At 39.2% G+C, this 17570-nt stretch overlaps 1 long non-coding RNA gene across 4 annotated transcripts in view; it reads right to left on the bottom strand.

Annotated features, from left to right (window-relative positions):
• LOC126963408 (uncharacterized) overlaps positions 1-17570 on the bottom strand; it is a 45840-nt gene that overhangs the window by 22577 nt on the left and 5693 nt on the right. For 2 of the 4 annotated variants that reach the window (XR_007729056.1, XR_007729059.1), the window contains exons 1-3: positions 16841-17101; positions 5712-5835; positions 4641-4748 (exon numbers count right to left, since the gene is read on the bottom strand). This is a non-coding gene — a long non-coding RNA (uncharacterized LOC126963408). Of the gene's footprint in view, positions 1-4640; positions 4749-5711; positions 5836-16840; positions 17102-17570 lie in introns of those variants that run through there. The other 2 variants (XR_007729057.1, XR_007729058.1) reach the window with 1 other exon arrangement.

Here is a 17570-nt window from a genome sequence, read left to right as displayed (position 1 = left end):
CCCCCTACTGAAGTGGTCCGAGTCATTCCCTCCACTCCCCCCCAGCCCTGCTGATGCTGCCCTGTCTTGCTAGTGATGCCACCCTAACAACATGAATGCCTTCACCGCCGCCTTCTCCAGCCTCTCAGTGTTGCCCTGTCAGTCTCCTGAGTTGATCCTGTGGCTCTCTCAAATAGAAGGGAGGATTCTCTTTCCATCATTGTAACTTTCTACCAGACCTTTAAGTGCGATCTCTCTGTTTTTTAATAAATCTCCCATAAAGGGTAGCTTACTCTTTTAGTTTCCTTCAGAACTACCTTCCAAATAACTCAAGAAAAGCAATCCCCTGGGCAAAGTCAGAAAATATTTGAGTGGCAGCTTAAATAACCTGCTCAACAAGTCTCTTCCCACTGATTATGTCACTGTTCCACCAAGGTAGTTAGGCAACTTGATCTCGCCCTATACTTGAGTATCATTATACTTCTTGTACAGTAGTACCCTCTTATCTGTAGTTTCACCTTCCATGGTTTCAGTTACCTGTGGTCCAAAGATAGATGGCTATAGGCAAACTTCACTTTATTTTACTTCACAGATATTGCATTTTTTACAAATTGAAGTTTTGCAGCAATGCTGCGTTGAGCAGTCTATTGGCACCAATTTTCCAACAGCATGTGCTCACTTCATGTCTGTCAGCACTTTTTAAGAATAAGCTTTTTTTTTTTTTTTTTGAGGTGGAGTCTCACTTTTGTTTTCCAGGCTGGAATGCAGTGGTGTGATCTGGGCTCGCTGCAACCTCTGCCTCCCAGATTCAAGTGATTCTCTCTCAGCCTCCCAAGTAGCTGGGATTACAGGTGTGCACCACCACACCTGGCTAATTTTTATATTTTTAGTAAAGCCAGGGTTTCACCATGTTGGCCAGGCTGGTCTTGAACTCCTGACCTCAGGTGATCCGCCCGTCTTGGCCTCCCAAAGTACTAGGATCACAGGCATGAGCTACTACACCCAGCCAAGAATAAGCTATTTTTTATTTAAGATATATATGTGATTTTTCTAGACACTTAATAAGCTACAGTGTCATGTAAACATAACTTTCGTATGCACTGGGAAACGAAAAAAAAAAGTGTGACTCACTTTACTGAGATATTTGTTTTATTATAATTGTCTAGAACCAAACCTATAATATCTCCAAATATGCCTGTACAGAAAATAAGATTTTAAAAGAGAGAGATAACATTCACATAACTTTTAGTATAGTATGTTGTTATAATTGTTCTATTATCAATTATTGTAGTTAATCTCTTGCTGTACCTAATTTACATGTTAAACTTTATCATAGGTATGTATGTATACAAGAAAACATAGTATATATAGAACTCAGTACTATCCTTAGTTTTAGACATCTGGTGAGAGTCTTGGAAATGGATCCCCAAAGATAAAGAGAGACTATTTTATATCCCCACACATACCTCACATCAACACACACAAGCATACACATGCACACACACACCCACACACACAGCCTTGCATAACACCTTACTGGAGAATTTTAGTCTCCTTATCTTGAGGATCAATCAACAATTCCAAATTTTCTTTACCATATTTTCAGGGCACCTATCAAGTTGTCATGCAAATAGAGCTCTGAAGTCTGTTAGCCTCTGTCTGGGACTACATATAAGACTTCCTTAATCCTGTGTTTTTCCTGATGTTTACCTGTTAGTATTTCTTAAATGATGATCAAGAACCATTGACAGCAAAATCACCTGAGCAGTCTTGTTGAACATTTATATCAGCTGGGTCAGAATCTCTGGGACCCTAATTAGGATGGCTATTATGAAAAAGTCAAAAAATAACAAATGCTGGCAAGGATGCAGACAAAAGGGAACTCTTCTACTCTGTTGGAAATGTAAACTAATACAGCTAGTTAGGAAAATAGTATGGAGGTTCCTCAAAAAACTACATATAGAACTACTGTATGATTTAGCAACCCCTCTACTGGGAATTTATCCAAAGGAAAGGAAATCAGTATATCACAGAGACATTTGTACTCCCATGTTTATTGCAGCACTATTCATAATAACTAAGATATAGAATCAACCTAGGTGTCCAACAACAGATGAATAGATAAGAAAAATGTAGTATATATACACAATGGAATACTATTCAGCCATAAAAAAGGATGAAATCCTGTCACTCACAATAACTTGGATGGAACTGGAGGACATTATGTTAAGTAAAATGAGCCAGGAACAGAAAGTTAAACATCACGTGTTCTCACTCATCTGTAGAAGCAAAGAAAAAGATCTCATAGAAGTAAGAAGAAAAACAGGATACTAGAGGCTGGGAAGGACAGGGGAAAGGGGGGAATGGAGAGAGATTTGTTAAAGGATATAAAACTTCAGCTAGAAAGAAGAAATACATTCTAGTGTTCTATGCCACTAGGATGACAATAGTTAACAATAATATGTTATATAGTCTCAAATAGCTAGAAGAAGGATATTGAACACTCCCAACACAAAGAAATGATAAATGTTTAAGATGATGGGTATGCTAAGTACCCTGATGTGATCACTGTACTTTATATGTATCAAAACATTGCTACATACCCCATGAATATATACAAATATTATTTATCAATTTTTTAAAAATTAAATAAATATTTTTTTAAAAATAAGACAGAAAAGAATCCCTGGGCATAAGAGTCAACATTTTCAATTTTTGTAAGCTCTACCTTGATATACTCTGACGTTTGAGAACTACTGTTCTGCATCATTTTGAAATATATATTGTTTTGAAACAAACATTAACTGCATTAACATGCATTATGTGTCTATCTGATCACTTAAATTATTGTAAGCAATTACAGTGATATTGAACATAAAATCCTGTATGCCATCCTTTATTATTTAAAATATGCTCCAGCACTAAGGTGAAGAATGTCAGCAAAGCAGGAAAATCTCTGGTCTCAGGAACCAATGAGAACAAGTCAAAGAATTGGTACAAATGTACAGTTGAAGCCCCTAATAGCAAGTCCAAACAGCCTCTCGGTTAAATACATGAACACTGCAGTCAGCAAGACCTGGATTCAGTTCCCAGTATGGCCACTAACTCCCTGTGTGACCTTCAATTTTCTTAACCAGTCTGTGCCTCAGTTTTCTCACCTGTAAGATTTAGGTACTAATATGAACCTCATAGATTTATTCTAAGAATGAATCAAGCAAAGATAGGCAAGGTATTCAGTAGAGTACACAGTAAGCCCGGTAAGTCATTATTTCTGGATAAAAAGTAACCCCAATGGATTCCAAATAAGCCAAACAGCTCTCATCTAAATAAAATCTTCAAGATTGTTAGCGAGCCGCTGGCCTGATGCCACTTTGCCTTCTTTCCAAGTACCTGGATACCTTGATAGTGTGATCTTCAAAGCACGACAGAGCAAAGCAAAACAACATGAGTCCAAACAGCCAGATATTCTACCAGACAACTCCAGCCCTAGAGAGGAGTCAAGAAAAGGCGGGCAAAATCCAAAGAATAAACCATCTTCAAAAGTGGGACAGATTCGCTCAATAGATATCCATAGAGCACCTGTACCAAGCACTGTGCGGTGCTGGAAATACAGCTCAGAACAGACTCTCTTCCCTTGTGGAGCTTATACCCCAGTGCAGGGAAGCAGACAATAAACAAGTAAATTAGCAAAACATAAAATATACAATACTGTCTGATGGTGAAACGTGCTGTAGAGAAATGGAAAGCAAAGTTGAGGGAAAAAGAGAGCCAGGTTGAATAATAATCAAGATAAAGCAGAAAAATCTATTACAAGAGATAAGGCAGGAGGAATTGCTTTTCCCTACTCTCTATCATCCACTCAATACAGCACTTCAGACATCAGATTTGTGGGGGTTTTCCACACATGACAAGCAAGCAGTTCTATAGAAGACACCAGCTGAGTATCCTCTAATTCAATTCAATTCTGACACTGTCCACCTGTAGATAGCATCAGATAGTACAGGTTGAAGGCTCAGTACCACAAGACAGCCCCTCACTTCAGATGCCAGTGGCAAGTAGTAGGTTGTCACCATGTCTGACTGACTGGGTATAAACCGGGGTTCCCACAACCCTTTCCTTGGGTGCAATTGATTTGCTAGAGTGGCTAACAGAACTCAGGAAAACACTTTATTTACCCATTTATTAAAAGATGCACAGGGCAAGGTATGGATCAAGTAACACACCACCCTCCAGGAACCCCCACAAGTTCATCTATCAGGAAGCTCCCCAAACCCAGTCCTTTGGGCTTTTATGGAGGCTTCATTACATAGGCACAACTAGTTAAATCATTGGATGTTAGTGAACAATTCAATCTTTAGCCCCTCTACCATACCAGAGGGTTGAGAGTAGGGATGAAAGTCCCAACCCTCTAATCATGCTTTGGTCTTTCTGGGTGACCAGCCCCATCCTGAGGCTACCTAGGGGCCCCCAGCTACCTCATTAGGAAACAAAAGACACCTAAACTGGTCAGGCATAGTGACTCACACCTGTAATCCCAACACCTTGGGAGGCCAAAGCAGGAGAATCGCTTGAGCCCAGAAGTTTGAGACCAGCCTAGACAACATGGAGAAACTCCATCTCTACAAAAAATACAAAAATTAGCCAGATGTGGTGGCATATACCTGTAGTCTGGAGGCTGAGGTGGGAGGACTGCTTGAGCCTGGAAGGTAGTGGTTGCAGTGAGCCGAGATTGCACCGCTGCACTCCAGCCTGTGTGACAGAGCCAGATCCTGTTGCAAAAAAAAAAAAAAAAAAAAAAAAAAAACACCCAGACTCAGAACTTTTTAATTTCTCTGCCCTTTCAGTCATTCTACTGGTGTTATCCAGCACTCACTGTGCCCAGAGCTCTCTGTAGAAGAAGCAACTGGAAGAGGCTCTGGCCCCTCCAGGAGTTTACAGGCAGACTCAGAAAGAAGGTTCAACCCTTTGGAGTGAAAGAAAGCAAAGGAATGAGCTTGCTCTGGGGTGCAACCAACAAATGCAAGACGGGACTAAGGGCTTCAGGTGATCCTGTTTGGAGCTAAATTTGATTTCCATTATGAAGACCATTTGGAAGGAGTGAGGACAGAGATATCTGCGAGTCAGTCTGTGCAGCTCCTCGCTGCTGGGATAAGTGCTGGGTGAGACTGCGCTCCGGCTGCACAAAACAAGACCCCAGAGAAGGGCCACAGTATGAGCCCCACTGGCAGCTGCTTGCCACAGGGAAACCAGTCACAGACAAGGTTATTAAAGCCCACACCTCCACTGCTGGATCCCATTTTTAAGATTGAAAAAGCTGAATATTAGTGCCAATTTACAAGTCAGAGCTACCAAAAACTCAAATCATAATTAAGAAAGGGTGAATTGTATTTACCGGGAAAAACAAATTGCCACAAAGGGAGTGCTGGAACAAGTACTAGGAACACACAGTGCCCATTTCATTCTTTTCTCCGGTCAATTTCAGGGTGTTTTAAAAGCAAAGAGGCAGCAGTTAGAGAGGAAGCTAAGGGAACAGTGCAAACACACAGAGGAATGAAACTGGAGTGGGGGCCTCATGACCCTGAGCCAGACCAAATGGAATGCGGATTTGACCAAGCTGCTCCTTGTTTAAAACCCTGCAGAGGCCGCCCACTCTGCTTTAAGTAAAGCCCAAACTCCTTCACGTGGCCCACAAAGGCAGGCAGAATCTGGTTCCTTGCCTGGCTGTTTCTCACCATTCGCCAGAAAGGGATATACTGGTTGGTTTAAGCCGGGCAGGTTCCACCGCTGGAGCCAGATGTGGTATCCATGGTATGCAGTCCATGCCAGATGCGTAGCTGAGCAAAGCAGAACAAGACCCTAGAGACAAAAACCCAAGTCTGTTAAAGAAATGAAGAAATAGACACCAAGAAAGCAATCAACAAATACCCATTTTAAAGGTTAATCAACTTTCCAAAGCAGTGTTCAAGTTTTTCCACCATGTAAAAAAGTATTCTATCACTCCTGCATTGTTTAGAGAAACTGATGCTTAGACTCAGACAGAACTGTGGAGACAGAGCCCAGTCTAACCCCTTATGTTACAGCAATTAAGGCATAGAAAAGTGAAGTAATTACCCCAGTTAGTGCCCTTGAAAAGAATAATACCTAATTGTTTTTATTTCTGAGCTGACACACTCCTTCTAGTATGTCATTACTTCACAACCAGGACAGAATCAAACCATAGGATTTATCGATTGTTATTCTAAAATATAGTTTATTGGCAGAGAGAGTATGTTTGTTGGATTTGTAAGGAAGGGGGTAGGTAGAAAAGAATGAAAGAATGGAAAAAGAGAGCAGTTTTAATATCATTTTAATTTTGTTTTAATTCATAACTTTCTTTTTTATATTTTATTTTATATGTTTGTTTTAGACTCAGGAGTTAGATCTGCAGGTTATCTGGATATATTACATAATGCTGAGATTTGTGTTTCAATTGAATCTGTCACCCAAATAGCGAACATAGTACCTGATAGGTAATTTTTCAGCCCTTGGCCTCCTCCCTCTCTCAGTATTTGGTTTTCTGTTCCTGTTAACTCACTTAGGATAATGGCTTCCAGTTGCATCCACGTTGCTGCAAAAGACATGATTTCATCCTTTTCTATGGCTGCATAGTATTCCATGGTGTATATGGACCACATTTTCTTTATCCAATCCGCCGTTGATTGGGCACCTAGGTGGAGTCCATGTCTTTGCTATTGTAAATTCACAGAACTTTCTAACGCATTTACTAACACTTAAAGCAACAGCTTTTCTTACAGTTGAGAAAATGTGACATCCAGAACTTTGATAATAAGAATCCATATAGTAACAATAATTGGGCTTATAAGTCCTGGTTCCCAGGCTGAACACCACTGGGGGAAAAGACAAGTTGTTGACTCTGCCCTCAGCACTGGTGTGCTTGAAATCTTCTAGGGGATCCTCATGTGGAATGGTTTTGATGTGAGGAGGCACTCTTCAGGGTACAGAGAGTAAACACTCGTGTTGGTCAATTTTCTTTAATCTTTTTTTTTTAATTTTAGTTTAAGTTCTGGAATACAAATGCAGAACGTGTAGGTTTGTTACATAGGTATATGTGTGCCATAGTGGTTTGCTGCACCTATCAACCCATCATTTAGATTTTAAGCCCCGCATGCATTAGCTGTTTATCCTAATGCTCTCCCTCCCCTCGCCCCCGACCCCCCAACTGGCCCCAGTGTGTGTTGTTCCCCTCCCTGTGTCCATGTGTTCTCATTGTTCAACTCCCACTTATGAGTGAGGACATGCGGTGTTTAGTTTTCTTTTCCTGTGTTAGTTTGCTGAGGATGATGACTTCCGGCTTCATCTACGTCACTGCAAAGGACATGATCTCATTCCTTTTTATGGCTGCTTAGTATTCCATGATGTATATGTACCACATTTTCTTTATCCAGTCTATCATTGATGAGCATTTGGGTTGGTTCCATTGATGGGCATTTGGGTTGTAAATAGTGCTGCAATAAATATACATATGCACGTGCCTTTATAGTAAAATGATTTATGTTCTTTTGGGTATATACCCAGTAATGGGATTACTGGTTCAAATGGTATTTCTGCTTCTAGATCCTTGAGGAATCGCCACACTGTCACCTGCAATGGTTGAACTAATTTACATTCCCACCACATGTTGGTCAATTTTTTAAAATCACAGAGCATATGTCTTCATCTATGTTGTCATATATGGCAGTATTTCCTTCTTTTTCAAGGTTGAATAATATTGTATTTACAGTTGTCACTTGGTATCTACCCCAGATTGGTTCTAGGACCCTCAAGGATACCAAAATCCAAGGTTGTACAAGACCCTTATATAAAATGGCATAATATTTGCATATAACCTATATACATCTTCTGATACACTTTAAATCACCTCTAGATTACTTTTAATAGCTAATACAAGGTAAATGCTATATAAATAGTTGTTATACTGTATTTTTTATTTGTATTATTTTTATTGTTTGGGGATTTTTTCATACTACATTTTTTATCTGTGATTACTTGAACCTGTGGATACAGAGAGCTGGCTGTATATACCACATTTTCTTTATCCATTCATTTGTTGATGCACAGTTAGTTTGTTTCCACATTTTAGCTATTGTGAATAGTGCTGCAAGAAATATGAGCGTGCAAATATCTCTCTGAGATCCTGATTTCAACTCTTTTGGATAAACACTCAGAAGTAGGATTGCTGAATCATAAAGTAGTTCTATTAAAGGATAAATACGGTATGATTCCACTCACATGAGGTATCTAAAATAGTCAAACTCATAGAAGCAGAGAATAGAATGGTGGTTATCAGAGGTTGGGGAGAAGGGGAAATGGGGAGTTGCTAGTCAGCAGGCATGAAGTTTCAGCTGTGCAGCATGAAGAAGCTCTAGAGATCCACGGTACAAAATTGTGCCTGTGGTTAACGGTCCTGTATTACACACTTTAAAAGTGTTCCAAGGACAGATCTCATGTTAAGTGTTCTTACCATAACTTTTTTTTTTTTTTTTAATAAATCATAAAGCAACCCAGGCTCTAGGACCTGTGAACTCTCAGTCAGGTCACAAAACTGCATTTCACATTCAGGGCCGAACAGCTAGTAAGAGCCAGTTATGGGCTTGGGAAGAATGAATCAAAAATTGGCAAATCTTCCCAGTGGCCTGGCAAATCTATCCACTAGAAGTCACACCTCCTCCAGGTGAGGAGGGGCCAATTCAAAGGCAAACAGCTCACTCAGAGGAAGTGTGTCTTAAGCCATTATTTACTTTAGTATCTCAGCAGGAATTAGTTTAGCTGAAGTGTGGCTCTCGCCTGGCTGCCCGGCCCGGATTCCTCCCTCTGCCCTTCCTTTCCTGCAGGCCTTCCTCTCCTGCAGGCCTTCTTTAACCCTCTGGCCCAAATTCTCTTCCTAATGTAAGCTGAATTGTGTGATTCTTCTGCTTAAAACAAACACTTTGACAAATTTAAATGTTCGTATAATAAATCCCCTCTCGTTAACACCCATTAACACCCAATAAACCCCCCTTTTTAACCCATTAACCTTTGTTTGAGGTCCAGATCCCCTAACCATAATTCATCCTGTGCTCTCATCCACCAAACCACAGAGGCCACCTCCCAGGTCACCTTCACTTTCACGCCTACTATTCTTATTCTGGCTGTTTTCTCCACTGAGAGTCCTTCCCTGCCTTAACTGTAGAACAAAGCTTGACCCATTTTTAAGGCCCAGGTAAACTTTATCCCTTCTCTCAATTTTCCTCCATAGTTTTCCTTTTCACATTCCATTCCTCCCCATACAAATATAACATTATGTTTCAGTCATTTCTTTGCCTTTTGGTCTCCTACAAGGCAAGAACTGTATTTTACTCACCATTGGGTTGCCAGCCATTGTGCAGAGTAGATGCCCAACTAATATTCATTGAGTTGGATTGAATTATTCAATATCTGTCTTGCTTCAAGCCAGATTCAAATCACACCTTCTTTCAGAAGTCACCCTAAACTATCCTAACTGTAGCCTCAGCCAATGTCTTGAAGCAGTCTGATTCCTCCCTCTCTTAAGTCCAATCTACAAGTGCAGCTCCAGATCCAAATCCCAGGACCCAGTATGAACCGAGTCACCCAGACTAAGTAACTCCAGCCCACATTCCAGAGTTTAGCATCAAATCACCCTTGCCAATCTCACATTTACTTGTTAACTTATTTAAAAACATCTGAAAGCCTACTTTGCACCAGACCCTATATCAGGTGCAAAAGAAATAAGGACAAGGAAGTGAAGAGCCCTGCTCTTAGGGAGCCCACAGTCTAGTTGAGGAGGGTGAGAGATAAACAACTCTGTTGCAAATCCTTTATCATATCTTGCCCAATTCCCCGTCTCTCTGCTCCATTTCTTGTTCTTGGGATTCTTTTTGCCTTGATTCCTGTTTCAGAAACCCCAATTTTCTTTTCAGACAAATCTTGCAATCTCATTACCAGGACAAAAGCCCTATCCCAAATTTTTCTTCAGTATAACCAGACTTCCTACAGACTATTCTTTATGGAGTAAGGAAAAGCCTGTTTCTTCTAGGCTTTTTTGTTTCTAGGATTTTTTGTTTCAGGACTCTCTAGCATGTCTCTGAAGTCTGGAATGTAATATGAATTATCCAGTGTTCTTTAACTTTAACATATATAAGATTCTCTAAAATCCTATTTAAAATGGATGTCCTCAGAGTCTATTCCCAGATATTTCTAGCAATCTGTATTTATTGCAAGTCTCCCAGGTGATTTTGAAGTAGGTGGTCCAGGAACTTTGCAAAACACTATCTTAAGATCCACAGGTGCACTGAGCCTTGGAAAAATCTACACTGTATCTTACCCTTCCCCACCACCACCACCGTAGACTTGGACCCTAAAAACCTTCACTGGCTGGGCTAATCCTCCAAGTCTCCTGCCAAAGGAAGTATAATTTAAACAACAAGGACCTACTGCGCATGACTGCCTCAACTTTTGAATATTACCATTCCCAACTCCCCGCCATTGGTCACTGTCCTCATGCTTTATCTTGACCTTTTTGCCAGTTCCTTGCTAGGGCTCTGATCTATTTCCATTACCACTGAGACACCATGTTTTGCGAACTAACATCTAAAATTCTGTTATTCTTTCATCCCCCTGTCCACCATCCCTACCTAGATAGGTTTCATTCCGGTTCTAGCCCTTCCCAACTACTCCATTCAAGTGTAAATTATCAACTGTGTCTGCTCAAATCATCAAAAATCCCAGCCCATGGTCATATTTAATTCATCTGAAATACTACAGCACCAATTGTCTATGTCACTCATTGACACTTGTTATACTTTGTCCTGTTACCTATATCCTATCTCTCCAGCTAGACTGTAAATTAGTATTTGTAGATTAAATAATCATAAATGCCCTAGCCTGGAGGAAAAAAAAAAAAACAAGAAATGTATGATAACGGTAAAGGTCTAGAGGAACTAGCGTTGCCAGAAAAGTCAGGCTTTGAAGAGATACTACAGTTTGTATTGACTCCCCAGAAGAAAGGGTATTTTAACCATCATCATCATATTTCCCATTTATTGAGGGCCAATAATGGGCCAGGCTATGCCTGCTGTATTACCTGTCTTTCCTCTAATCCTCACAACCATCCTTTGAAGAAACTGAGGTTCAAGGAAGTCCTTATATTTCCGAAGTTTATACAGCCAAAAAAATGAAAGCGTTGAGATAATGACTCAGCCCATGTTCTTACTGCATGGTCCAAAGTACCATGGTCTTTCCACTACACTACAAATCAAGGAAACAAGTATCACCAGCTCTTCTATTTTGCCAGAGCCTCCTAGTCTCTAAAAAGCTCTCATGTCCCTTGGAAATTTCCAACAAGTTCAAAAATGTATAAGAAAGAAAAAGCATTTTCCTAGAATAATTAGGGAATAACACGCAGTTAGGTGTACAAAGCAAGAAGGGAAGTTTTTCTGCCCAACAACAGTGCTTATTCCTCTGCTCAATTTTGTGGTATTAAACATAAAGCAAAACAAACTCTGGACATTTTAATGTTGTTTTCTTATTGGAGAATCTGACTTCTACTTCACAGGACAGGAAAACAGACCACTGAGCAGAATGAAGCATGGGGGCCCCTTCTAATAAGACTTTATGGCTGAGCTTCTGTAGGTTCTGTATCAGCCTGAAAGATCCCTTGGCCCCTCTCCTAATTGCAGAGGCTGTTCCTAGCATGAACACTGGATAAGCTGCCCACAGCTTGGAGGCATGCTAGGCAGAACACCCTCATGGCTTCCAGGCAGCTTCATTGGATGCCAAGAATTAATTAATTAGCCCTGAGGACTTTTAGAGCAAGAGCCAATGGGAGTTATTATATAAGCTTGGGACTAGAGCATCATAAAGACAGGAAGCAGATGCAGCAGAGCCACAGACCTCACACTCCCTGGCACTCCAGCTGCTGTCTGGAGTATTGGTGAGTGCATTCGGTTTGGAGTCAAAAGCCCAAGTCTGGGTCTATGGGGACTTTGCATCTTGCTAACCTTTCTGAGTCTAATTCCTCATCTGTAAAATGAGAAGAATAATCCCTGCACTACTCATTGCACATGGCTTAATAAGGCTCAAATGAGGTATTTGTATATGAACACTCTATAAAGACTATAAATGTTCCCTTGACTGCTCCCATAGCAATCTCTGCTTCCTTAACAAGCATTTATCATACTTTACAGTTATTACTTTTTTGTCTGTCTTTATCTTCTAGGCTATACATACCATAAAGACAGAGACTAGATCAATATTTCTCACCACTGTCTCCCAGTATCTATGACAGTACTGGACACTTGGTTGATGCTCAGTAAATATTTGCAAGATGAATGAATGAATGAATGAATGAATGAGTGAATGAATGTAGTCCTCTACAGTGTTCATTTCTTTTATGAAAATCTCATGGCATGGTAAGAACAAACCCCGTGTCATCATCACTGTCTTAATTTATCTCAGTTACTTCCAACTTTATTTCACTCTATAACTAAAATCATTCATCAGACACAGCTGTGGTGCTCAAGAAGTATATAATACACAGGGAGTAAGGCATGTACAAACAAAAAATCAAATAGTAGCAAACAGGGCAAATGCCATTTCTGACATATTCCCCTTTTTATTTCAACTTTTTTCAAAGACAATTTCTGGGGTAATTGCCAATATCCTATAACTGTAAGTTTCCATATTTATAGGCCATGGACCTAGTATAACCAGGTGGACTATTTTAAATATAAATTCAATCATGTAGAAATTCCAGAGTTTTCTTTGTGGAGGAATGACTTCCTCAAAGCTCTGAGAACCAGAAGTAGACAATATGTGAGATAGACAGTATGTCGAGACAGGAAGTGTGGTGGGGGGGGGTGTTGAGGTTGCTTCTATAGATTCCGGTAAAACATTTTGTGGAACTAAAGAGTCAGATTCAAACTTAAAGGTAGGCTCTATCATTTACTAAGATTTTCATGCGATGAGAAGAACTGGAAAGCCAACACACGGCAGAAGTTCAATGCCCCAATATTTTTAGTACTTTAAAATTACAAATGTTCTTTTAACTGCTTTTAGGTGGAACAAATATGCAAACTAACCTAATAACTTGAGCAAGTCACTGAGGGTTTCTTTTGTGGGATATTTTTGTCTGGGTCTACAGAGGAGCTAAGAACAAAGACATCACATAAAACAGGGAAGTTTGGGAACACTTCTAACAGGGAAGAGTTGAGTGATGTCTTTACCACTACGGAGAAGAGTGAACAGGAGAAGGGAAAATGATGAAAACAGCAAGCTGGGCGGTCTAATAGAAAAGCCTTCTCTTTTTGATATGCTAGAAGCAATTGATCAGGTATTGAACCCTGCAGTAGTTAAGTCTGAAAAAGAGATTTTAGAATTCCTTAATCATTTCTAACACCTCAATAAATACAACAAGCAATTACATGATGAATAAAATTTCCAGTGTATTTGTTATTCAACAAATAATTGTAAGAATGAAACTCAGTATTACTTATTTGCTGTAAGTTAATTTTAAGCATTTACCTGGGATAAGTGCCTATGATAGACACTTTGGGGAGTATAACAGAGCCTGAAAGTTGTCCCCCAATATCTATTCTCCCCTTTGTTCACAGCTGAGAATGTTAGATGATTAAGTTTAACAAATAAAGACTGCATTTCCCAACCACCCCTGAAGCTAGGTATGCAAATGTGACTGTTCTATCAACAGGATATCAAAGACATGTCATATCAGCAGCTTCCACGAACTTTCCTTTGGAGAGAGCTGGTCCATACGATTAACTCCTTTGTCTCTCCCTCCTTTCTTCTTCCTGAAACAAAGATGCTGCCATCTTGAAGCTAAGGACAACCACACTCTTAGGATGGAGGAGCAGTGAGATGGAAGGAGACTGCAGCCCTGAGGACTTTTAGAGCAAGAGTCATGACCAACCTGTCCTGCCTACCTTCCAACTTTTATATGAGAAACAACACACTTCTATTTAGATGAAACCACTATTATTTTTGGAGGTTTTCTGTTACTGCTGAACCTAAGGTTCATTGATACAGAAAAGACACCATATTCAGAGGAAATAGGAAATAGTTCTCAACTTTAAGAAATATCATAAACTTGAGAAGGATGTGAGTAGTATACTTTTCACGAAGCAGAAAATTATGAGTTTCACAAGAGAGATCGAACAAAATATCATTGAAGACGGAAAAAATAAAAGGGAAACAAATCACTTCTGTTAGAAGAGCATAAGAGAAGGAATCATGCCTCGGGTGATATTTGAGACAGTCCTGAAAGAAGAATAGAATTGTGATAGATGAAATGAGGAGGCATTGAAATAGGAGATGAAAGGCAAACTAGGCAGAACGAACAGCATTATAAAGGCATGGAAGTGGAAAAGCATGAATTGTGTTCTGGGAATGTTAGATGATTGAGTTTAACAAGAGCACAGGTTGTAGATAGTGATTGTTACTGACCACCCAATGGACTTATTTCTTCAATCTGCTGCATTTTATTTCATGACCTTTGCCACTAGCTGACAGCATATTATTATATTGACTTTATATTGTCTGTTTATTTTTCTAGAGTTACTAAAATAAAAGTTCTCAAACTTTTTGATCATTATCAAAAATTATTAAAAGCCCCAAAGAGCTTTTGTTTATGTGAGTTACATATATAAATACTTACAGTATCAGACATTTAAATTGAGGAAATTTTAAATATTTAAATATTTATTCATTTTTAAAATAAACCCATTACATGTTTACCATATTGTATGGGTCAGAGTTCTCTGGAGAAACAGAACCCATTGTGTGTGTGTGTGTGTGTGTGTGCACGCATGAGGGGATTTATTATGGGAATTGGCTCACATGATTATGGAGCCCAACAAGTCCCATCTTATGCCATCTGCAAGTTAGAAAACAAGGGAAGCTGGTGGTGTGATTCATTCTAAGTCGAACGGCCCAATAGTCAAGGGAGTGGAGGGTGTAAGTCCCAAACTCCCAAGGCCCAGACACCTGGAGTTCTGATGTCAAAGGCAGGAGAAGATGGATGCCCCAGCTCCAGAAGGTAAATTTGCCTTTCCTCTGCCCTTTTGATCTATGTGAGCCCTTAGTGGATTGGATGATACCTGCACACATTTAGTGAGGGCAGATCTTCCCTACTCAGCTCACTGATTCAAATGCCAATCACTTCCAGAAACACCCTGACAGACATGCCCAGAAATAATGCTTTGCCAGCTATTTGGATATTCCTTAACCCAGTCAAAATGACAGCTAATATTAACCATTACACATATATTCATGGGAAAAAAAACTACCTTTCAAACAAACAAAAAAAATTAGACGAGTGGCATTGCTTTGCATTTTTGTGATGCTCCTTAATGTCTGGCTTCATAGAAGACAACCGGTTTCCTATGTCTGCTTCTATATTCAGTCTGTTTGTGATATCACATGTCAGGTAGCCTCTGGGAAACTTCATGTACGTACATTTTTTTTAATGAGAAAAATGACAAATTGCGTCATAACAAATCATTTTGACTTGGCAGACACCCTAGCAGGGTCTCAGAGACCCTCAGGGTTCCCCGATTACACTTTGAGAACTGCTGAACTAGAATATAAGCTCAGTAAGGGCAGAGACTATATATCTGTTATATCCCAGCACCTAGACCAGAGTCTGGCACATAGTAGGCACTCAATAAGTACTGATTAGCTAAATATATGAACCTGAGGCTATAGTGTGAAAGATATTGAGTGCCAGGCTAATAAGTTTGGAATTGACTTAGTAGACACTGGGCAACCAGTAGAGGTTTCTGAGCAGGTAAATGTAACAGTGTGATTAATCTGACCACACCAAGGAGGACGAGCTGGAGAGAAGAACAACTTGGATCAGAGGTGCCAATTAGGATACTTTTGATGTAGTCCAAGAGAGTAACAGAGAGATTTTGAAGTAGGATGAAGACTATGCAAACTGAAAGAGGAGGACAGAAGTGAGAAACTCCCCGATACACTGTGTTAGCCCTCAACTAGCAATCCATTAATCTATGTAGGCTTGCCTTTAACAGTGTGATCTTGAGCAAGTCAATCAACTCCTTGTTCAATACACTTTCTTCATTAGTAAAATAAAATATTGTATTAAACATGGATTGTCACTTTCTCTGCAACAACTCAAAGTAATTTGCAGATAATCGTTATATCACTAAAATATTAATTTTAAATGTCACAAAATCTTAATTTCTTATTGCTAACTTTTCCTGCATTTACTTTTGCTAATATTGGTTATTAACCATGCCCTTTAAAAGTAAGATTAGAGAATCAGTATTAAACTTCAATATTAGTTGAAGTGTTTGCTTGGGGGAAAACCATGTATCATTTATTAAGGCCTTTTAACTTATTTAAATCTCAAGTGATTCCTACAATATAGTTATTTTCCACCCTTTCCAATTGGGAAATATTAAGAAATGTACTCAAGACTTCATACCTTGTAGTAACAAGACAGAATTCAAAAAGATATATATGATTCTAAAACATATAGTCTTCCTGTAACACTACTCCAAAGAAATTGAGATACCATTTAAATTTGGATATGTTGTTATTAATTTGGACATCTTGATTGATAAGCATAAAAATATAGCACATGTGGAATTAAACTGACTACCACTTTAATTATCTAGAAATATCAGAGAAAATCCAATTCTACAAAGTTCAACATGGCAGGAAAATGGCTATATCCAGATCATTAAAATGTATAGGAAACTACAGGAAAAGGTGAAGGAAGGAGTTAAGACCTTGCAGAAACTTGAGGGAAACAGAAAAAAACAATCACCTCATCTTATTTTCAAACCTGAGTACACCACTGAGAAAGAAACAGGCTCTGTTCTTCATCATTTCTTGGTTCGTTTTTGGCTGAAGTGGATTTAGGTCCATGCTGGGAATAAATAGGATATGTTCTGAAGTGGTTACCAAATCAGCAATGGCTCAAGTAGTACTACTCATGAACATTATTCCAACTGTCTGACTCAGATAGATGTCAGCTCAGATTTCAACTCCCTGCAGCCATTTGGTTGAAAGGATTTCATAACTTTCAAGGAAGCATTTAAAGTTTGTATTTCATCTCAAGGAAAGTAAAGGACATATTTGTTCTCTGCCTTAGATCAGAAATGTGCTTGATTTTGTAAAGACTGCATAGAGAGAGAACACTCAACTCTCATCTCTTTAAAATTATTCCTCATTGCATCCCTTTTCTGTCTAACTTCACAGCAATTGTTTGAAGACCAATGCAGTCACCTTTCCTTACCTACTTCTGCAGTAGTATATTCTGAAATTATAACATCAGAGTTAATTATTATTTTATAATATACTGAGATATATGTATAAACTCCTGATTATTACTCATTTTCTCAGTAAACTTTGCTTGAGAATCTATGATATGCCAAGCATTATGTTAGGCACTAGGGATCCAAAAATGAATAAAACAGGTCCTTACATTCAAAGTGGTTATGTTTAGTGGGGAGAGAGTCAGACAAGTAAGTAGATACGTCTTTCATTGATGAGTT

The sequence above is a fragment of the Macaca thibetana genome, chromosome 1 (genome assembly GCF_024542745.1).
Source record: "Macaca thibetana thibetana isolate TM-01 chromosome 1, ASM2454274v1, whole genome shotgun sequence".
Classification (NCBI taxonomy): domain Eukaryota; kingdom Metazoa; phylum Chordata; class Mammalia; order Primates; family Cercopithecidae; genus Macaca; species Macaca thibetana.
Note: the sequence above shows the minus strand (reverse complement) of the source record. Positions and strands in the feature narration are given on the sequence as shown.